At 37.4% G+C, this 24,104-nt stretch overlaps 1 protein-coding gene across 4 annotated transcripts in view; it reads left to right on the forward strand.

Annotated features, from left to right (window-relative positions):
* LOC128025396 (RNA binding protein fox-1 homolog 3-like) overlaps positions 1-24,104 on the forward strand; it is a 388,629-nt gene that overhangs the window by 103,852 nt on the left and 260,673 nt on the right. For 3 of the 4 annotated variants that reach the window (XM_052611731.1, XM_052611727.1, XM_052611730.1), the window contains exon 3: positions 606-657. The exons of the other annotated variant lie outside the window; for it this stretch is intronic. The gene's annotated coding sequence lies outside the window, so the exon portion shown is untranslated. The remainder of the gene's footprint in view (positions 1-605; positions 658-24,104) is intronic. 4 annotated transcript variants of the gene reach the window in all.

The following is a 24,104-nucleotide window of genomic DNA, read 5'->3' on the forward strand; positions in this document are numbered from 1 at the left end:
TGGGTTCATACTGTCAGTGTAATCAACCAGTTACAGTAACCTGGAAGCAGTGGCTTCTCTCATGTGACTAGGCTATTTCTTTAAGTATTTCACTGTTCTTTAAGGGAGACACACAGTAAGAGACACTATATTATTTTATTAATGCATTCTCAAAAATCATTAAATCTGCAAAAACTTGTTTTATTGCCATGCAAATCACAATGAAGCTCATTATGGATGAAGCATATTGGCTGGTGCTATTGCTACAGTAAACGATCATGCACTAACTGCTTTGTTAAATAAGGTAACTAGTTCACCCAGTGATGTCACATGACTGAGTAAAAAAAAAAAAAAAAAACTCTCCCATTCGTGAGTCGAACTTTTAAAAGTACAGCATCTTCCCACGTGTCCTTTATTCTCATCACATGTTCCCTCCCTCCGCTGCCTTCCCATTTCTCTCCTACCGTTCGGCTTCATCCTTGTTCTCCTCTGTGTTTCAGTTTCTTTTCTTGTGTTTTTCTGTATGTGCCGGCTCTTCGTCACCCCTCCCTTTCTCTTAACTGTGCTTTCACAGCTGACTGTTCTCTCTCTCTCTTTCTCTCTCCCCCTCTCTTCCACCCGTGAAGGTTCGTTGGACAGAGTGACTTGCCACGCTCTGACTGCCCCCTTCTCCCCACAGTGAGTATTGTCATGCTAATTTTACTGATCGGCACCATGTAGAGAATTTCCGTGGTTGTGGTTTGCTTTTTCTGCGTTCTGCGCTTATCTGTTTTGGAGGGGGACAGTCGAATGTGTGATGCATGGAAGGAATGAAAGGGAAAAATGGAGATAGAAAGAGAAGAATTCATGTGTGTTTGTCAGAGTTTCGAGAGTTCAGCTCTTTGAGATTGACACACCTTTGGACTGGGGCAGTAAAAGTTGTGCTTTGTGTATGTGGAAATGTTATACATTGATTAAAAAGGTACTTGAAGAGGCTAAATCTCAATCTAATTTCATCAAAAGCCATGAATCTTTTTATGGAAGTTGACACATGCATTCCCTTTGGTCTGTGAGAGTGTAAACATACTGTAGCATTGCTTTGCATTTGAGTACATGCAGGTAGAAAATGCTTTATAGTTTCTTTTTTCTTTGCAGACAATATATGTCAGTGCTGCATGAATTTAATATTGCTTTGACCTTAAAATGTTTCAGCTCATTTGAATTATATCCTTCAATTTATATAGGAAAAGTCCAAGATTCTATTACAGAGCAAAGCTTGAGGCGTTCACATTTATGCACATGCTATTTTTTTCTTCCTCTTTTTTTTTTTTTTTTTTTTTAATTTTCACATACCTTAATATTTTTATAATTTAGTATACCTTGAAATTACAAATCCTGCCCCATGACAAAATACCTTTATCTGCTAACTGGCAATTTAGGACACCACTTTTTAGACAAGGCCTGCAGGTGATAAACAGACAGCGTGCTCAATTAATGGCAGACGGTCTTAATCAAGTGACACAAGCTAAAAGCAAAGGAAACACTGTCTTATTGGTGTAAATATGCATGAAGAAATTAGGGGAGATCCTTTATGCATGTTTATATATATATATATATATATATATATATATATATATATATATATATATATATATATATATATATATATATATATATATATATTCCCAGCATTATAAAGTCATGGACTTATTTATCTTTCAACATTAATGTAATGCGAAGGAAGCTTTACTAAATGGTTCAAATGGTTAACATTAAGTATCATGGACATTTATTAATAGAGGTTAATTTACCATTGTTCTCCAGGTTCATTCATAATATTTTAAATGATTCATTTTTACAACTGGAATGTTAAACATTTATTAGTTTATGTAGAAACACTTATCCAGTATAATAAATGTTATTCCATTAGCTAGTTCTAAAGTAGGGAACCAACAGTATTTTTAAAGTGTTGCCTATTGGTTTAACATAAATAGAGCTGCTGGAAAAGATGCAACGCCTAACATCACAGAAATTTGGACTGGACGTGCTGAGTAAGGATAAGAATATCTAACCTCAAGCAGACTGCTGTTTTTATTTAAAAAAAGAAAAGTATCTTGTATCAAAAAATAAAAATAAAAAATAAAAAATAATTATAGTGCTTTTGATTCAATGCATACAATAAAAAAAAAATAAAGATATTTATGTTAGGCTTATAATTTTTCTTTTTCTTTTCTTTGCAGTCTGAGAGTGTGGCAATGCTTGCCAATGTCAGCAAACCTAACATTACTTACTCTTCAACAAATTTGTTAGTCATTGCTCAGAGCCGGGGTCTTGTGCATGACTTGGATGGCCATTGAGATATGGTGTATTGAAGGGGAAGGAACACACTCTGGCCCAAAGCTCAGGCCTGATGACACAGAATAAGAGAGCAAGAGAACTGGGAAGGTGGAATTCTCCTCGAACTCTCCTCGAGAGTCAGGGCTTTCAAGGTGAATTTGGATGAGAGGTGTTCCGCTGGTTAATCTGTACAGACAAAACACTGTTTCCAGAGGCGCTCTTCCGCTAAAAGATCCCTAGGCTCGGTGATAGCATTGCAGAGGTTTAATCGTGAAACAAACTAGTAACCTACTCTGGTCATGTATTTAGCCTAGAGCTTTTCTGAGCACTGTGGAATCAGACAAAATGCATCCAAGGTTTTCGTGTGGAAGAAGCACACTGAAGCCTAGCTAAGTATAATGGTCTGTTTCAAATCAAATATCTGCTTCTGGCTCTGAGGTTGAATTTTCTTATTATTGTCAAATGAACCAGATGTACAGTTGATTGCGTTGCAGAATTTTGATGCCATTGATCTCTTATAATATTATAATATAATATTTTAATCTAGACAAAGAAAAAAAATATATATAGTATATTTTATGCCATTGGCCTATACTCTTCATTACAGGACTGGAAATTTGTAAGGCAAATTCATGTACACAATATCTTTTTAGTTTGGCTTTGATATGAGCTCTGTTACCTCAGTATCAATACCTCAGGCAACAAATAAACAGCCTAAGGCTATTGATGAAATTTATTTTTATTTTGTTTTTTTGTATGCAGCACAACCATAATTCATGCAAACTGCTAGGGTGCAGCTTTGACACTAAAAGCAGATGTTCTAGCAATATATTTGCAATATAATGCAATCTTAACAAATGCATGATTTTCTCTCAAGGCTACACAATGTCCTATCCGGTGTATTCTGCCATATGCGCAAGCACATGCCTCGCTGAAATCTTTAAAGAGTGAATCAATCCATGGACCAGTAACACCCCTCTAGCATCCCGCAAACCCTCATGTTGTGACATTTCTGCTGTGAGACAGTGTAACGTTCACTTTTGGAGGCTCTACAGTTTTTGCCCTGTGTAATGTAGGTTTGATACAGAGACTAGATCAAATACTCTGTGATCTTTCACACTTAAATTATTTAAGGTCCCAAGATTTTACATTTAATATCATGCACATCGATAATCTAGCCTATCTCTTTCCGGGGACTAGTCTCGCTCCACAATAAGATATAATGCACATCTCGTTTTAACATTGTGTCATGTTGCTATTTTTCTGCTCATTTGGAATGTGACTACAGTACTCATTTCTTTTCCTTTATTTATTAGGCATGATAGCTTACCTTCGAGACAGATCGATGCTGTCAGTCACTATAAATGAGAACCACTCCACCAATTATAGATAATTAAGTTAGCCTCCACCAGTCAGAACACTCAAATCCCAGGTGTTTGTGAACGGCTCATCTGCTGGTGCAGAATTTGACTGAATACCTGAAGAGAATTACAAGGGTGGCGTTACTCAACATGTCGGCCAAAAAATGAACCATGCAAGCGTGACAATTCTAGTTTGTCAGATGCACAGCAGAACATATGGAAGTTTCATATAGTAACATGAAATAAATCTGCAGGACAGCATGTCTGTTCCATTTCATTAGATTTATAAATTTGTGTGACACTCTCAACATATGTGACGGGATAAAAAAAAAAAAATAGATTGGGCTTTTTGCACTTCAGCAAATGAAAAACATTTAAACTGGACTGTTTTGGTTTTTCGCTCACTGCGAATAAATACACAGTTAATTTGTCTTATATTAAACTTTTAAAAATCTTTCAGCATATAGGGTACATACTTTTAGTAATGAAGTGACAAAAGCCACACTTGTCATTTCGGCTAATTGGGATTTCTTTGTTTTTATGGCTACAAATCAAATCAGTAACCACCATAACAATTTGCACAGATTCACAAACATGGAATTATGTAACATGACATGACAGTCAATTAGATAATAATATCCAAGTTTTGTCATTTACTCGGTTTTCTTTCATATCATCAAGAAAATCCTCTTACATGTCACAGTTGCAGTGAAGTTGACACTTGTCAGAGCTACAACCGAGCGCCTCTTTGTTCTACCACTCCGGCTGTGTGTGTGTCTCTCTGTGTGTGTGTGTGTGTCTCATTAAATGTGGATGGTGAACTTGCTGCAGATTGCCTGGAGATTGCCGCTCTCTCTGTGTAGCAGAGAAGCCCCCGTCCGTAGATGAGATGCGATTGACATTTCTCACTGGCCCTCCGCGGGGTGTCTGTAAGGATCTTGAACCCATTCAGACTGGCTCCGAAATCAAATCACTGCCACCGCCACCGGTCTCAATGGCCACATCAATTATTTAGCACCGACTCGAGTGATTCAAAAGGTTGGGGGAATTTGATTTTTGCAGGTACCTCTGGCCAGCAGGACCTTTGACATTGGTCTGTGCAAAAGGGAGGGCAATGATAATGTACCAAAGGTTAGTCACCTTATGCTGATTTGTGTGTAAAATGGCCCTTACTGATGCTTGTTCCAAAAAAGTATGCTGAGTGTGACATATCTCCCATGGATGATTTTTTTTTTTCTTTCCGTCCTCGATTCCACCAGTTGGTAATGTTTCGGAGGTAGCTTGGGGTTATCTGAGCTAATTAAAGTTTGATTTGATCAAAGTACACTCTTTTTCAACTTGAATTTTAATTAGGTGATGGGTCACTGGTACCCGGTCCATTGCAAGGACATCTGCAGACTTTCTTACATAATCTGAGACTCTTTTAAATTAAATTTAGGGGATTTAATAGACAACGGTGGCTTTCGGACAGTGCAGGGATAACCATCTTGTCTACCGGCTTCCCGTCGGGACAAAGGGGGGGGGGGGGCAAAGGGCGGTCTCCCAAGACAATCTCTGTAGCCCCACTTTGGGCAATATTGCAATGGTGACTCTCGCTCCCTTTGGCCTAATACTGCAGACAATAGAACTTGCTATCACTGCTGTGACAGAGGGACTGTGTTAAACACCGGCAAGCTGGAGTCACCGGCTTATTCGTCCCTCTGCTATCTGTCACCGGCACAAGCTCTGCCAGCATATGCAGAGTGCCTTTTCATAAACGATAAAAATCTGTAAGCTGACGCGCAGGACAGATATCTGCAACAAAAGGATGAATGCAGCGGAAGAGACCCCTTCCTAATGCCCCCCTTCCTCTCCTTCTCTGAGATGGGAGTGAATTCCATGGCAGCAGAATCAATTTGCAGCTTGGGGAGTTTGTGGGAGTATTGCTTTTTATGTGATATGATCTTTGCTTTACATTTCCGGAGGTCAGTACAGCCACAGAAACAAGGTCAAGCAAGACTTGATCGACAGTTTCTCTATCTGCGGTAGCGAAACAATTACCCACTTGGGGATGGCGGGGATATTAAACCGTTGGGCTTTAAACATCTGAGAGGAATCTCCCATTGGATTTAAAGCCGTTCCAGATCTAAGCCCCTGTGTCCGTTGATTAATAGCTTTCCGCGTTTCTGCTGCCCCGGGTATTTATGCATGTTCTGATATGGGAGAAGTGAGGGTCAATTTAGGGCCATACCATAATGCCCGCTCTGTAGAACGCAGGGAGCAGGATTTTATATTTGTCGCTTGCCTTAATGGTAGCAAGTGAAAGCTTTTCTCTTTATTATCACGATAATGCAAAATAATTAGCAGGGATGTCCTTCAGCATAAATTGTGTTGCTCTTCCCCTCCGTGACTCAGAACCCCAATGGCTCTGTTTGATTTTGAAGCCGTGGTCTGCAGTGGCCCGACCAGATGCAACTACAATGCCAGAACTTTGGTTAGGAAACTTTGATCAAACAGATGCCATGTGAACTCTGTTCATCCACCGATCAGTAGCCCAGTCAGGGCATTTCCACATGGGAAGCAGTGCAGGGCGAAGGGCCAATGCTATTATGTTTAATATATGCATCAACAATTTGCAACTATTAGATTATACCTCCTGTATTTCCCTTCCCTTTAGTAGAAGGTCAATGTATACCCCAGCCCATTTCAAACGGTCCTTAATTATACCATAGGGAGGGTCCACAGCCCTTCATTTGTCATTTAGCTGCGGTAAAGGAGGCCCACAACTTTGGCTTTGTCCCCATGAATTGGCTTGATGAGTTCAGTGTTTTATGTATTTCTGATTGAACTTCGATTCTAAGAGACTTTCACCGTTTATTCAAAACAACTTATTTTTGTGTTTTGCTGAAGAAACAAGTCCCACAAGTTTACAGTAAGTTTATTTTTAGGTTAAATATCCCTATAAAGCTAGTAGACGAAGAATAAAAGAGGCAAAACTTTCAGTTTGATTGCATGGGTGTTTTTAACAAACAGCCATAAAGCCTTCAAGACCTCAAATCACTAAAGACATCTGGACACCCCAAACAAATTAACACCCTAGTGCATTTTTACTTAGTTAACACTTCTGTGAATTCCAATATTTGGCGAACAAATCACAGAGTCTGCTGTGGTTTTGCTCATATGCCAAGTGGCAGTTAGGAAATATCATCTAATAATGCTGGGGTTTATGTGCATATTTTTAATTTCCTTGTTTACCAAAGACATTGCAGGGGACATACAGAGGGAGTTTTGTTAACTCTTATTGCAAGCAGCTTCAAGGTTTCATGCAAGAGCGCCTTGATACTGCTGTTAATAGCCTGCACAGCTGTGGGGAATGACTAGTGAACCTGTCCAGTTTTCCTCTTACCATTATTACATTATTTTAATGTATTTTATTCCATTTAATTTTCCAAGTTCATTCAGTAAAAAAAAAAGAATGAAAAGAAAGCATATTTCAAGGTCCTTTAACCTCAAGGAGGCAGAGACCTCCCCAAATAAGCCCTCTCCTTGCGTACATGGCATCCCATTAGCTGCAGACAGAAGCACCCTGCGTGGACTGCTGGAGAAATGAGGGTGAGGGATGGCAGACTCTGAGATTTGAATATCTCACCATTAAAATGCACAAAGCTGGAGCATGTCTGCAGGGGAGGCTTTGAAATCCCCCCACCTTAAAGTCTTTTAACTGGATGTGTGCACTCAGTCTGAAGACCCTGAGGTCTCCTGTCTCCGAAAGGGGATGTTGCGTGTTTCTAAAGACATCACACACACACATTTTTAAACTCATAAGCACAACAGACAACATATTAAATGTGAAATTGCTTTTCTTTTCCCTTTTTTACTATCTTCCAAGCTGTAACCTTGAAACAGAGGTCACTTTAAATATGTAACTACTTATGGGTTTGTTAGCACTCTGCAGTGTTTGCGTGAGGCAAAAGTGTTGTATACCAAATTCAGGATCAAGGCTTATGTATAATATGGCTCTTGAGATGGGAATTCTGAGGCTGTTAGAAAAGTCATCAGAACATTTCGTAACTTTTTTAAGAGAAGTTTTATGGACAAAGGTTGTTGTGTTTAGTTATATAAGGGCAAAAATAATGAATTGTATGATCACTGATATGTTTTGCTATGATTTTAAAAGCTTTTCAGATGATGACTCTTCACCTAAAAAAATTTAGTGTGTGTGTGTGTGTGTGTGTGCCAAAAACACAATTTATTTATTCTAAATACATTTGAAACATCATTTAGCATATAGACATGTTTTTTTTTTTTTTTTTTTTTTTTTTTTTAAGTTTTCTTTAATGAACAGAGACTCCAAAATACATGGAAATATATCACTCTAATTTACTTTTTGTTGTTGTTATTTATTTTTATTTTTTTTGTTTGATATTTGTAGCTTGTGATATGTGTTTTGTGCAATGTGTTTAGTGGCACTGAGGACACATTCCTAGAAAATAATATAATATAATATAATATAATATAATCCATACTGCTCTGTAGAAAGGCTTTTTCTGGTCTAAAAGCAGTAGAAAGTAGAATTCCTATTAAAATGGAAGCTCTGCCGTTACATTCATGCATTTATTTAAACCGAGGGGAAAAATGTCATGATAATGAAAAGATTTCTCAGGAAAGAATCACATCTTTCACCTGTCACAGACAGATGAAGTGCTATATCAGATGTAGTAAAACCAGTGGCTAAATGTAATAGTATGACCTCTGGCTGGCACTGAGAAATTCCAGATGGGGCAATTTGAAAGGATCACAATGTCCAACCATATGACTTTATTATAAAATGCCCACCATAAAAGGAGAGTGACTGTCTCTTATTTCACTGAATGACTCTGTACAGCAAGGACACATGGCAACACCTGAACAGATCACAGGCTGCAACATATGGCCAAAATGCACTCACAATTTCTTTAGCAAATATTTACTCTAGATTTAGCAGCTATTATAGTTGTTGTGTAGTGAGCACCTTTCTTTGTCACGTTTCTTTGGTCAATCCTAAAGGAAGTGTTTACTCAAAAATTAAAATTGAATGAAATTTTACTTACCCTCAGGCCTTTCAATACTTAAAATAAATTGTTTTTTCATCAGAAAAGCTTTGTAGAAATTTAGCATTAGGCTACATCTCTTGATCACCAATAGATCCTCTGCAGTGAATTGGTGCCGTCAGAATGAGAGTCCAAAAAGCTGATAAAAACCTACCAATAATCCACAAGTAATCCACATGACTCCAGTTCTTCTAATAATGTATTGTGAAGCAGAAATCTGTGTGTTTGTATAAACAAATTAATTGTAACTTCAAAACACTAAAATACAAGTTCTCTATCCATAATTTTGCTTTCTCGAGTGAAAGAGCTAGCTTGTCTGAATCAGGAGAGAAGTTGCTAGGATCAAGAACTGTTTACAATTGGAAACAGTCAAAAACAGTTCTAAATAAATATGTAGTGGATTCTGATGTAAGAAGACAACAGGGGATGGACTTGGAGAAAGATGACACTGGAGAAAGTGGTATTATGGATTATGGACTAATTTTAAAGGGGTCATACATTGCTAAAAAGAACATTATGTTGTGTATTTGGTGTAATGCAATGTGTTTATGCAGTTTAAGGTTAAAAAATATATATATTTTTTCCACATAATGTACATTATTGTTGCTCCTATGTGCCCTGCCTTTCTGAAACGCATCTATTTTTAAAAAGCTGATCGTTCTGAAAAGTGAGGTGTAATGCTGATTGGCCAGCTATCTGGTGTGTTGTGATTGGCTGATTACCTCAAGCGTGTGACAGAAATGTTAGGCTCATTAAAATGCTGTGATGCCGTCTCCCGGCACGACCAGACAAAACCAGTAAAACCCATTACAAACGAGGCATTTGTTGCATCCAGTGGGGAAATAATTACTGATTATAATTACTTATATTGTCTTTTTACGCATTGCGTTGCGTATTGCACCGCGTAAACATAATGCAACTTTACAGATTTTCTTTATGCACCAAGAGCAAGTAACACTCCAAATAGAAACGAAAAATTTCAATCCCATCATACGACCCCTTTAACCAGAAGTTAAACTGCCTTGAAAAGTATTTTTGTTTTTTACAAACAGGCAGCTTTTCACTTCACAAGACATTAATTGATGGACTGTAATGAAGTTCACGAGTTCACCCTTACATCTAATCTGAAGGCAAATAGTAGGCATATTTTGGCGTGCTGTCCTGGGGGAGGGGTCCGGGCCCGGAGCATAGCCCGAACCCAAATAACTCCCCCTATCCCTAATTTGGGATAAATAGATTAGAAGTGAGGAGTTGGGGTGGAGGAGGGTTGCCGAAAAACTGTCGTGGGACAGGAGGTAGGAAGACTGGATATATATACGCTTGCGTGCTATTTAAGATTAATAGCTAAACGAGATGAACCTGTGCCAAATTGGATGATTATCTGATCGTGCTTCTCCCGAACTTTGTTAATAAAACCACATTTAATTGTTGAAAAAAAAGTTTTTTTCAGCTGTTTGAACTTTCCTTCTGACGGCACCCATTCACTCCAGAATATCTATTGGTGTGCAAGTCATGTTATCCAAAATCTCAAATCTGTTCTGATGAAGAAACAATCTAATCTACATATTGGGGGGCCTGAAGGTGAGCAAATCTAAATTTTTTAGTGAACTATTCCTTCAATTAATCAAAGCGGTGAGAATCTGCTGTTTTTAATAAAAGCCTGTTTTCTGATTCAATAATCGAAATTCAAGTTGGATCTTTCCACTTTTTATTTTTGTGTCTAAACTGCCATGCAATTACATCATCTATGCTATGACTACTACTGTGAGAACTATTGGCAGCAGTTTACTGTTGTAACTAGGTAACCATACTCTCACATCTAATAAAACCCTTTATAATTTCATCTAATTTCTTCTGTAGGGTGAATACCACTGGATGAGCAAAATTCCTTATGAAATCCGATGTCAATTGCATCAATTATTATTATTTTATTTTATTTTTAAGTACAGATAAGCTTGCATCTTGCCCTGCAGAATTAAAGACTGCAGAAACATAACTCCACAGCAGCCTTTGATGTGAACAGTCCTCTCCGTCTCTTAACTGAAGAGGATTTTGGCAACAATTCTCTTTGATAGAATATACCTGGGCGTTTCTTAGTCAGAGAGTGTGTGGGCTTTTGATGTTGTGATCTTCTGAAAAGTTTTTGTTGTTGCTTCAGGGACGAAAGTCTGTTCTGTAATAGAAGTTTGTGGTGGGCCGAAAATTTGTCAGCTGCGCAATGGAGAGATTGATGCATTTTATGTCTTTTAAGGAAGGCTGGTTGGACTTCATTGCATTCAAGTGGGTTCACAATATGTCTTGTATGTTGCATGCTGTGCGGAATGACAAGTTGTTAGGCACAGTTACTTGTGCTGTTACTTTACTTTAAAGAGTTTAAAGTGATGTGTCTTGAGTCTAAAGTTAAACTAATAAAAACAAATTGGTTGGTAAGAACTTTAAGGGAAACTTTCGAAGTGTGCCTGGAGTCACCAATATGCAATTATGCACTATTTTGTTCAAAGTACTTCAATTCTGTCACTCTCTCTAGACAAAGACTGTTAGTTTCACAAGATTTTTAGTTTAAACAATCAATTTGGTATATATTGTCCATACATTTAAATCCCGATAATAGATTTGTATTAACCCTAAAAAGTCCTTGTTGCTGCATTTCCTCCTTTTAAGGAAAGACAAAATGATATCAAATTGTAAATAACAGTTTTGCTTGTTAACACTTTAGTAAAGTAAATTTGTTTACTGCAGTAGATTATATATGTAAATAGTTAAATGTTATTTTAATGTATGCAGTATATTTTACAGCATACAATAATTGCATAAATATGCAAGGGATATGCAGCAAGAAGAGTACTGGCACTGACAGTTTTACACTTTAAACATTTTAGCCAGCCAAAATGTAACAAAATTGCCTGGTTAGACAAGAAAAAACATTTTTTTTTTTTTCTTTTTTTTTTTTATAAAATATCCGAAAGCCTCAAATTGAGATTGTCTTATTTCAATGCCAGCCTTAATCTCTGTCCAGAAATGATTTCTTACAGTATGAGTAATGAGTTATACTTCATATTCCATTATATCAAGCAGTTAAGGAAATTTGCGTGTGCCATGTGAATTAAACCCCCGACTCATTCAGTTCGATTTCTTCACAATACTATAAAGGCCATATAAAGTATGATGTGGGGAAAGTGCTTGATTGTGTAGAGAAACACAGAGTGGTGTTAAAAGCTAAAGTGGTTCAGATGCTGTATTTTAACGTCTATTTGTGATTGTGCATTGATAAGAGCTGACAGATCTTTTCCTAAGCGCAGGAAGGCTGATGACAGTAGACTATTCACAGCGAGGCACTGATCACTCTATGGCAGTTCTCTCTCTCTATTCGCTGCATGAAAGAAGGTTTCAACAGCAGCATACCTTTTATGTCATTTCACGGGCCGCGTTTTTTCATCAAGCGTAGCTGCGAGTAACTTGTAAAGCAGCTCAGCCGTGTGTCTGTCACGCCTTGCACTTCATTTTGTACTCTTTTTTTTTTTTTTTTTTTTTTGTATGAAGGAAGGTCTTTTTCACTTTAAAATAGGGGAAACTTTTAAATGAGGCACTTACACAACAAAGGCTTTTCTACAACTCTTATCTTTACTCACTCATTTCATCACAGTAAGACTACATCCTTTCATTCCGGTGGGATATTTGTCGGAGACTATGCAGACTGCATAAGTAACGGGAGTTAATGTTTGAGGGACACCCGCGCCGATGGACTGTAATAAGACGCCTCGCTAAGCCAAGGGTTTCCAAGGATATAAGGTCTTTAAACAAGCTTTCACTGTACTGTGAGATTACTTAGTTAAACATTATCAGCAGGCCCATCCATCTTTGCACATTGTATCACTTGAGCTACAATACCTGACCTTCAACACCAACTTATAATTGAACTCACTGCCGAGTCGCTCGGTGGAGTTTGACTTATGCTGGCTTTGCTGGAACACATCTCAGCATGACTACGTTATCATGTCCTCTCTTCATCTATCAGTTTTTCTTTTCACCTTTGCTACTGTCCTCTCTTCTCCTTCCACAGCAAATGGAGCATTTTGTGCGACTGAGAAAAAAATACAATTGTAATGTCACATACTGCATGTCTTTAATAGTTTCACAGAACAATGACCTCACACATTTTTTTAATGAAATTTTTCCAGGATTAAATGATGCACTCTGATTTCAGAGTATGTTGAAAATTTGTGTCTAATTTAATTCTTCCATCTGAGAAAACGTGTGTCTAACATATCTGAGACCTCCAAAAACAAATCTCCTGAGCAATGAAAACCGCAACTAATCTCACGTTTTACTCTCAACAATGCGTTCCAATCAGATTTGCCAAGTTACAAAGTCTGCCATCAAAAGTCAGCTCTTATTTTGACCTCAAACGTTTCTCGTCAAATTTAAAGATGTGTGCCAGATTATTCACATTGATTGTTATACCTGAAGCTCTACGCTCTTTTTGTATGTCATCTCATTTGTGTCTGTTGATTTCCTTAGAGATTTTAGGAGAAAAAATCTGTGACAGTTAATACTTCAGTGAAACATAACTTGAGAACTTGATGAAATCTCCTGAGCTATGCAAGACCAACCTATTTTCTCCCCATAGGAATGAAAAATCTAATTGTATTTCTGTTTGTATTTTTTTTCTCTCCTAGATAGCAATAAAAACATATGAATACTTAATCTCATCTGCATCTCATATATTTCTCTTAGAAGAAGAGTTTAAGAGGAGTTCTCAGCATTAGACTAAGATTTACCAAGATACCAAGGATGTATCTGAAATTGAAATCTGAAATGTACTTACCTGCATGCCAACAGTTGTCTAATTTTTCCACTCTATAATAATCTTAAGAGAACATCTGAGACTAAGTCGATACTTCAGTGAAACCTAATTGAGAAATCTCCATAACTATGAAAGGGTAACCCATTTCTTGTCATCTCCCATTCACCTCTCCTTCTTTCTCTTTCCTTCTCCATATGGCTCTTTTTGCCAACAGCATGTATTCTATTTTAAGGCTGTGCTGAGATACGTTGTCGTACCATTTAAAGAGTGGGCTTTATCATATTTGTGGAGTTTGCTGGGAGTCTAAACATGAGCTGGTTATACTCCAGAGACTCAAAAGCACTCATTTTCCCTTTTGAGCTGACTCCAGTAAATCATTTGACACCACGTCTTACAAATAGAAGTGTGCATCAAATCTGAATTCACCACAACAAAAGCTCCCGTTGCTTTCCAGTAAGAACACTTTCCAGCGGCTCTGGTGAAGGCAGGCTACGGGAATTCCTCATGGCATGGTGTGAATGGAGGCTGAGAAAAAGATTCAGCCCTTCCCCGTAGGATAATTGCTCCTCTCCCAGATGAGTTGTGCTGAATTGCTCTGTACACAGTGTTGGAGGCAGCTGTAATTCTGTCTGAAATTTCACATTTTGCTCAGAGTCCCGCTGTGGGTGCAGATCTCCTGCTGGGTACTCGAATGAACCTTTGGTGAAACTAAAACTTGGTCCCTTGCTTGTTTCTGATGGCTTATGGCCGTGGACGAATCTAGTATCTCAGCCTTAGGGGGCAAAGCCCCTTACCTTGAGATTTTTTGGCTAAGTTGAATGTTTTTTTGCGACTGGTTGTGAGTTAAAATCTTGCTCCACTGACAACATTTTAATGGACCAATTAAAATAACATCTGGCTGTCAATAGATGTAGATGTTTTGTAGTGGTGTGTTTGGTGCTGAGGCTGCGCTAAAGAACAGTACTGCTTTCACCTGTATGCCTTTGTCACTGACTAGAGACATAATGTATTAAAAGAATGAGAAAAACACCAGTTCACATAAAAGATCACACACACACACACACACACACGTGTATATATAGCAACAGTGTTTTTGGGTGGGTCAAGTTGTTCGCAGCCCGCCAACGGAGAAAATAGGTGGGCATTATGCAAATGTTTTTTTTCAGTGACGTGTAGCTATCACAGAAGTGGAATTCGAAATACTGATGACTTGTTTAGGTTGTTCAGAGTCGATTCTTTCATTTGGGAGGCGATTACTTTATTTATCATGTACTTTCAGCTTTACAACTTTGTAGATTGTTTACATCCACATACAGCTACATTACGCACTGCATAAAAGGCAGTATTCAAAATGGCATAATAGGGGCACTTTAAATCCTTCTAAAACAATACACAAGTTGACTAGCTCAATTTAGGTCTATCTTTTTACGGGTCATTTTATTTACCTGTTTTCATGCATTCTTTATATTACATCGACTCATGCTTGCACATGCATGATTATGGCTTTAAGTCTGTACTGTAAGTGTAATATCCATCTCCCTTCAAACATTATAAGAGCTCAACTATTATTCATTGAAGTTCTGACCTTACTGAAACCCCTGTGAGATTGGGCCGGGCATGTTACGCTGTTAAAGGAAATTTGAAATACTTTGTTGTTTCTCTCTTCTGTTTCCCAACTGACATTTAAAATGGGCTTTTTGATTGAATGTGGTGTTTTAACTTTAAGGTTTAAGTGTTTGCTAACATATCCTGCAGCGTCAACACTAGCATCCCTGGCTTAGTCTCATTAGCATAGTGAGGCATTGCCTAGAGAGGGTGGTGCTTCTGCCAGCGCTGTGCAGTGAATTGTATTTGCCCTTTCTTGGTAGATGGAAAGGGGGGAAGCCCAATCTCAATTCCACACGAGTCATGAATTCAGCTGTGATGTTTGAATATGGCTCACATTCAGGGCCTGGCTGGAACTGAATCTAATTGGATGCAATTGACTTTGAATGCAGATAAAACACTTGATTAACGGTGCAAACAACAGGAATCGTGATTAGCACCAACTCGTAATGTCCAGCCATCTGTGTCCGTCCAGCTAACGGAACTGTAAGCAAAAAGTACATGACATTGGAAGACAAAACTGTCTGTTTTGAGCCAAAATTAAAGTTGGACAATATTTATTTGCACTGTTATTTGCCTTTAAAAGTGATTCACTTGAATAAAATCAGCTTGTATTTGAAACACTTTCTGGTGCCTTCAAAGGGAGGGCTCGTCCCCTTTTGGTGGTGCGTTGAGTTGAGACTATGGTGAAATTGCTTGGAAAGTCAGGCAGAGAAGGACTTAATGAGGTAGCCAGAGAGTGTTGGGAACCATTCTTTCTTGTGTGCCCTTTCAGTCGAGCTTACAAAATTTGTGAAATGTTTTGCTCATGTAACTGAGAGACTTGTCTTTTTCATCTTTTATGAACTGAGCATTTAGCTGGGCCGAACCGCCTGTGGCTCTTATTACCTGACTAGAACACAACTGTTGCTGAAATACTCCTCCTTAAACCTCCTCTTGAATGAGTGGAAACAGTGAAGATGAAATTAAAACTCTGTGAATAAAAAATTATAATAATAATAAAAAAGGGGGGCAGTACCAAGTTTGTGGGGGTTTCCAGAGTTGGTTGGCACAGTACATTACTTTTTGGATATTTCCAGTGAAACAAACAGTAAAATAATCCAACTAGATGACAGCTTCAGTACACTGAGTAAAACTGTTGACTGAGTGTCAGAAAACGGTTTCTACATTTGTTATTTCAATTCATGACAGAGATTATACTATGCAGTTGTGCCAATGACCCCAACTGGGGATGACTAGCAAATGTTGTATGATTGACTAGCACAATGTAATTTTGATAACATTTATTTATTTATTTATTTTTATGCATTAATTTATTCATACATTAATTTATGTTTTTATCCTTGCATGTATATTTTCAGTTTTTTCCATTTATTTAATCAATTATTTATGATGATGACGACAATGACGATTATGATGGTGCTATAGTTGTTGTTATAATGATTACTATCATAATTTGATTAATCTTAACACTTTGTGATCTGAAATGGTTTTAACACTTTTTAAACATATGTTTTGTTGTTTTCTTGTTGCTTCCATGTGCATATTTGGGACTGCCGAGGACCAAATGTGTAATTTTAAGAATCATTATTGTTAATAATCATTTGATGAATTACTAGAAAATATGCCTCAATTAAATTTTTGAAATTTTAGTTCTTTATGAATTTTGTTTATTGAAATGAGTGGGAGCGTTCGTCCTGTGTGGAGGACATTTCAGCTCCTCTGATAACCACCTTCCCTTGTGCTCTCCTATTTCCGCCACATTTTCACATGATTCTCAACAGCAGCCAGCCTACACACACTCCCACGTCCTCGCACACAGATACACCTATACTATCATACACCTACAACCGCTCTCCCTCTTTACTGTGGCTTTGCATTGATGTTTAGATGCTCCTCAGAACCCTCCTTCCTGCTCTGGTCTCCATGTCCCCTACTCCAGGAGGGATGGGGTTTGAGACGAGGATAGCATGAAGGTTTGATGGGATTCAAATCTTCCCACTTTATAGACCCAAACAGAACTGATACATGATGGCTGGTAGCTCTTTGATTCCACAAAGGATAAAGAAGTAAATAACATAAAATAACAGCCAAAGGAAAAAAAAGAAGTATGAAAGTACAAAAGTGGATTTCATGTATTTTGCATTCTGTTGTTTTTTTGTTTTTGCTTACCTCAATTTAGAGACACGTCTTGTGTCTGACATATTGACAACTAGGTAATATCTCAAGAATATAGATTGCTTTAACAATGATCAAAGCAATGTTCCTTTTTTTGTATCAAAGTATTTTAGGCTTGAAGTGGGACTACACTGATATTTCTTTACAATTTAATTCATTTAGTTATTATAATTTAAATATTAGGGATGGCTCGGTTCTTTGAAAAAAAAAAAGAACTGAGTTCGGCATGTGCTGGGACCACAGTTCAAATTAAATCTGACAAAGCATCTGTAATATGGTTTGCTATACAGGTGCTGGTCATATAATTTGAATATCTTCAAAAAAAAAATTTTATTTCACTAATTCCATTCAAAAAGTGAAACTTGTATATTATATTCATTCTTTACACACAGACTAATATTTCGAATGTTTATTTCTTTTAATTTTGATGATTATAACTGACTAAGGAAAATCTCAAATTCAGTATCTCAGAATTACTTAAGACCAAAACAAAGAAAAGATTTTCAGAAATTTTGGCCAACTGAAAACTATGAATACGAAAAGTAAGAGCATGTACAGCACTCAATGCTTAGTTGGGGCTCCTTTTGCCTGAATTACTACAGCAATGCAGTGTCGATCAGTCTGTTGCACTGCTCAGGTGTTATGAGAGCCCAGGTTGCTCTGATAGATTTTCTATGGGGTTAAGGTCAGACAAGTTTGCTGGCCAATTAAGAACAGGGATACCATGGTCCTTAAACCAGGTACTGGTAGCTTTGGCACTGTGTGCAGGTGCGAAGTCCTGTAGGAAAATGAAATCTGCATCTCCATAAAGTTGGTCAGCAGCAGGAAGCATGAAGTGCTCTAAAACTTCCTGGTATACAGCTGTGTGACCTTTGACCTCAGAAAACACAGTGGACCAACACCAGCAGATGACATGGCACCCCAAACCATCACTGACTGTGGAAACTTTACACCAGACCTCAAGCAACGTGGATTGTGTGCCTCTCCTCTCTTCCTCCAGACTGGGACCCTGATTTCCAAAGGAAATGTTACATTTATTTTCATCAGAGAACATAACTTTGGACCACTCAGCAGCAGAACAGTCCTTTTTGTCTTTAGCGCAGGCGAGACGCTTCTGACGCTGTCTGTTGTTCAAGAGTGGCTTGGCACAAGGAATGCGACAGCTGAAACCCATGTCTTGCATATGTTATGTGCATAGTGGTTCTTGAAGCACTGACTCCAGCTGCAGTCCATTCTTTGTGAATCTCCCCCACATTTTTGAATGGGTTTTGTTTCACAATCCTCTCCAGGGAGTGGTTATCCCTATTGCTTGTACACTTTTTTTCGACTGCATCTTTTCCTTCCTTTCGCCTCTTTATTAATGTGCTTGGACACAGAGCTCTATGAACAGCCAGCCTCTTTTGCAATGACCTTTTGTGTCTTGCCCTCCTTGTGCAAGATGTCAATGGTTGTCTTTTGGACAACTGTCACGTCAGAAGTCTTTCCCATGATTGTGTAGCCTACAGAACTAGACTGAGAGACCATTTAAAGGCTTTGCAGGTGTTTTGAGTTAATTAGCTGATTAGAATGTGGCACCAAGGGTCTTCAATATTGAACCTTTTCACAATATTCTAATTTTCTGAGAAACTGAATTTGGGATTTTCCTTCGTTGTAAGTTATAAACATCAAAATTAAAAGAAATAAACATTTTAAATATACCAATCTGTGTGTAATGAATTAATTTAATATATATAATTTAAGTTTCACTTTTTGAATGGAATTAGTGAAATAAATCAACTTTTTGATGATATTCTAATTATATGACCGGCACTTGTAAATAACATGTAAAACAAACAGGGTTCAGCAAATATATGTTGCTGTTGATGCATGCGCATTCTGGATTCCCAGACATAAGAAAACATGGACAAACCATGCAGTCTTGTTCAATGTGAATGCCTTATGCTGGAATATGAGCAGTCATTTATTCCATCATCACCACTTTCTCTTAAAGTGACAGTCTTTATATTAATTGAATTGCGACAACAAAGAAATCACTCACTGCTCTCGATTGAAAAGCTTTTGTAACTTTAATAAAGAACAATATTTAATTTATACAGTCAAATATGCGATGCTGTTTTACATTTGATTACTTTATTCAATTTCTGTAAATAAAAACGAAATCTCACCAAAATCACTGTTTATTTTATTTTTATCTTTACTCTATTGCATTTATTTGTGCTGTTGTTCGTAGTTAGATTCTGTTTTTAGTATAGTTTCTCCATAAACAGCACATACCGAACCATACCGAAACCATGACTCTCCAACCTTGAAAAAAAAAAAAAAAAACATGAAAGGTTTGAAACGTTCCACCCCTATTAAATATTTATTTATATGCTATAATAAATGTTTAGTATGGTATTTCTTTTGAGATTTGTTAAAACACATTTAATAGTGATAGTTTATAGTGAGATACAGAAGTTTTTGTATTTAATGTAACTTGCACATTGTCGATCGGAGGTGTTATCTGCCGGCTATTGTTGGATTTAGGGGGCTGCAGTAGACCCTTCCCCACAGCCCACAGGACCAGAGGCAAACCCTCCGTTCTGCACAGAAACTAGGGATGAAGACAAATCTGTCTAGGGTTACTCCTCACAAGCATGAAAGAGTAGAAGGCATAGCCTTGGGCATTGTGAATGTTAATGCGCTAGTTTGCCTTTCCATGCTGAGACTTGCTCCTCCGGCCTGCAAAGTTACAGCTTCACACCATCATTACAGGATTTAGCCTCACTGCATTGCCATACCAACGCTTCAGGTCTCTCATCTTCTCTTTTCCTGCATCTTCCTCTCATTCTTTGACCTTTGCATTATACATTTGTTCTCAATTTCACTTTAATTCATTTGTGAATTCATTTGCAATTGCAGTCATTTCAAAAGGTAGGAGGGAAGGAAAACTTGGACAGGAAAATCTGCTTCTTATTCTCTATTCACTTGTAATTCCGTTGTTAAGCACTCACTGAAACACCATCAAGAGTTTTTAAATTGAGTCATTCCTTTCAGCATAAACAACCTCATTATAGACTCAATATAGTTTGAGCTCCATTCCCAAAATTCTAACATCACACTTTTAGATAGCCTGTGAAATGCAGGCCTGTTAACAATTTAATGTAAAAGAGACATTTGCAAACATTTTCAGTTGATCGTTGCAGTAATATATCAAATTATTATGTAAAATTAGTACAAATATATTGCACAAGATTTAAAAAATAAACGTTGAGTTTTCAGAATACCAAACAATGGTCACAAATTGAAAAAAAGACTCTTGAACGAGTCATTATCTGGCTCGGCTCGGTGTTCATCTTCAGTTCTCTCTTCACAGCAGTTCAGTCGGTGTACTGTTTGAGTAAATGAATTACTCTGGGATATTGGTTTGTTTTAAAAAAAAAGTTAACAGCTTAAGTCATTTGTGGATTAATGCGTATTGGAGATGCGAACCGTTTACAACTATTCAGTTCGATTTGGTGAACTGGTTCAAAAAGATCCGGTTACATCGAATGATTCGTTCGCGAACCGGATATGACAAACTGCTTTGTTTTGAACTGTCCCACAACAGACATGGAAGAGAAGACAATGCTGAATAAAGTCTTTGCTATTTTGGACCAAAATGTATTTTCGATGCTTCAAAATATTCTAACTGACCCTCTGATGTCACATGGACTACTTTGATTATGTTTTTCTTACCTTTCTGGACATGGACAGTAGACCATACACACAGTTTCAATGGAAGGACTGAGAGCTCTCGGAGTAAATCTAAAATATCTTAAACTGTGTTCCGAAGATAAATGGAGTTCTTACTGGTTTGGAACAACATGAGGGTGAGTTATTATTAATGACATAATTTTCATTTTTGGGTGAACTATCCCTTTAAAGCAGTCGCACGTAGCTGTGCTTTAAGTGCTACTTAGGAGTCGCAATCCATTTGTCAAGTGCTGAAATGTAACCTAATAGAATGGCTCATAATTAGTACACCCTTGTTTATTGAAATGTTAACCTAATGCTGCGTTCCGTACAGCTCGTATATTGTATTATCGTAATATATTATTATTAATCTCGTGCACATCAGGAAGACATTGAAGTTTTTTTTCCCCCAGTCTTTGAAGCATATTTCCTACAATATTTGTTTTTAGTCGTTTAATTTAGGTGTGTATTTCTAGCCTCTTTAATTATTTCCTTTATAAATTAATTTTAAAAAATGAGTAATAAAGTGTACAGTAAAGTACAATCAAATCCTTAGCTTATATTATAATCACATTGTACTTTAATACAATTAAAGGTGCAATCTTCCGATTGGCCTGCAGATGACTGCATTAATTTGTCTTCTTACGATGCACTTAGGGCTTTACGATTAATTGAAATTGTTGCCGCTCCACTCCCCTCACATACTCTGGTCAGGAAACACTGCGAGCTCTAAGCAGTATCGGATAGTTTCGTGTGTTTTAGCCAGCCAGATCCCTCTCTTCCCAGCTCTGAAGTCTCTGATCCAGTCACTAGACACCAAAAGCCAGAGCGAGGAGGCCAGCGTGTTCCATTGAGAGTCGGTGGTGGTCTGAGGATCCAGGTGCTGAGGGGGCCTCATGCACAGATGGCTGGCTCATGCCTTTCTAGCAGGGCTGGTCCGAGGCCGGACAGGTGGATGCTTTCTGGGCTTTCTGCTGCAGGTTGATCAGACAGTCTGGGCCTAGGGCAGTAAGGCTTGCCAGATGTTTTCCTGGTGCATACCATTTGCTTGTCAAGCCTTCCCAGCTGCTCCTACAGAACCACAAGATGGCCTCATTGTGTCTCTGATTCCAGTGGCAACAAAGACTCAAATCTGGGTTTTTATATAACAGACAGGGCCTCTTGAATTATTCTAGCCAATTTAAACATGGACATATTTGTGCACTAATAGACAAGTAAAGAGCTGGAGTGGTTTAAAGGGAGCTTAATCACAGTTATGAATATGAGCTTGTGTCAGATGTAGCTAATCTGCATGGGTCTTGGTTATTGGTGAACCACCAAACCCAGCTGGTCGTATTTGTCAAATCTATTTCATCAAGGTTGGCTGTAATTAGCAATACTAGGTGGGAATCTACGCATCTCTAATTATTGCTGCTATTTTGTGAAATTAGATTTAAATAATAGATTCTCTGCTAAATTGGAATGCAAATTATGGTTTCAGTGTTGTTGTTTTTTTAAAAGAATAAACTGGAGATGAACAGTTTTTGAAGACACTAAGACTTTTTTTTTATAAAAAAATAATGAATACTTTTATTCATCAAGGACTTGTTAAATTTGTATATATATATATATATATATATATATATATATATATATATATATATATATATATATATATATATATATAAAATATAAAATTTATATTTCAAATAAGTACAGTTCTTTTGACCTCTCTGTTTATTAAAGAATCCTGAAATAAGATGTATCATGGTTTCCACAAAAAAAAAAAAAAAAAACATTGTTTCCCAACATTTCTTGAGAATATTAGTCAAAGTAATTATTATAATTATTTCTGAAGGGTCACACGACACTGAAGACTGGAGTTATGTCTTCTGAAATTAAGCTTTGCTATCACAAGAATAAATTGCAATTTAAAATATATTTAAATGGAAATCAGTTAAGTGTAATAATATTCCACAATTTTGTAATAATGTAATTTTGATGTATGTATTTTTAAAGAAACGCAGCCTTGAATATTTTACAGAAATTTGACTGACCCCATATGGAGTACTGAAATGAGCAGAGAACTGAAGCATATGCATGTATAGTAAATCCAGGTAATTCATTTATGGTTCCGGCTCTTTTGACGTAGATTAGGCTTGTATCCAGTATAACTATACCTTCTGCATTTTAGCAATAACAGCATTCACTGACAGAAGGCAGCTGGTAATTGCATAATAATTTATAGTCAGGGAAAGAAGCAGGGCATTTTAATTGATCGAGAGTAGAGTAAGAGACCGTTTGGCGTTTATAAATGTATTGTAACTTTTGTCTCTGTAAGGTAATATACCATTCCATTATTTTTTTTATTCTTAAATCATTTTGTCCTCATTGGCAAAGTTCAGCAATTCTACTCGGAACACATTTAAAGTTCATTTGTAAGACATTTGGAAATGTCAGGCTTTTGATTGCAAAGAATCTCCTCATTCAGGGCAAAATGAGTGCAGTGCATTAAATCCAAATGATGTAAGGTTGTTCTGGTCAAAATCCTTCTATGAACTGCTTAAATGCAAGCAGGTGGTTTTAATCAAAGCTTTGCGCCTATGCCACTTATCCTCGCCACTTATAGGAAATGAATAAATAGAAAACGGCAAACTTCCTGTTTGACCCGCAATGAAGTGATGCCACTTCTAGAGAGAAAACCTGCATTAAGCTGCATAAAGAGAACTCAGAGCTCTCAAATACTGTTTCTCTCAAATTGTTAATTTACTTTATCTGAAGCCTATCTTTTCTCTAACCTTCTGTATAGAGCTGGGATATTTCTCCGCTTTAATCCTCTTGTATAATTAATTTAAGCTATACTGGATACCTTAGTTTCGAGGCAGGACAAAGGAAATTCATTTTTAACAAAATATCAAAGGCTTTCTCTTTTTAGCACAGCTTCATGCTATTGATTTCCCCCTCCTGTATCGAAAACAGGAACTTTTCTCACTCTTTTCCATTTCTTTCTTCCACCATTTATGCTTTCATCAGAGGTTGTGTGGAATAATGAAGCTACAGCCGAGCTCTGTGTCATTTACATAAATGATTATATTGCAG

Source organism: Carassius gibelio, chromosome A12 (genome assembly GCF_023724105.1).
Source record: "Carassius gibelio isolate Cgi1373 ecotype wild population from Czech Republic chromosome A12, carGib1.2-hapl.c, whole genome shotgun sequence".
NCBI lineage: Eukaryota > Metazoa > Chordata > Actinopteri > Cypriniformes > Cyprinidae > Carassius > Carassius gibelio.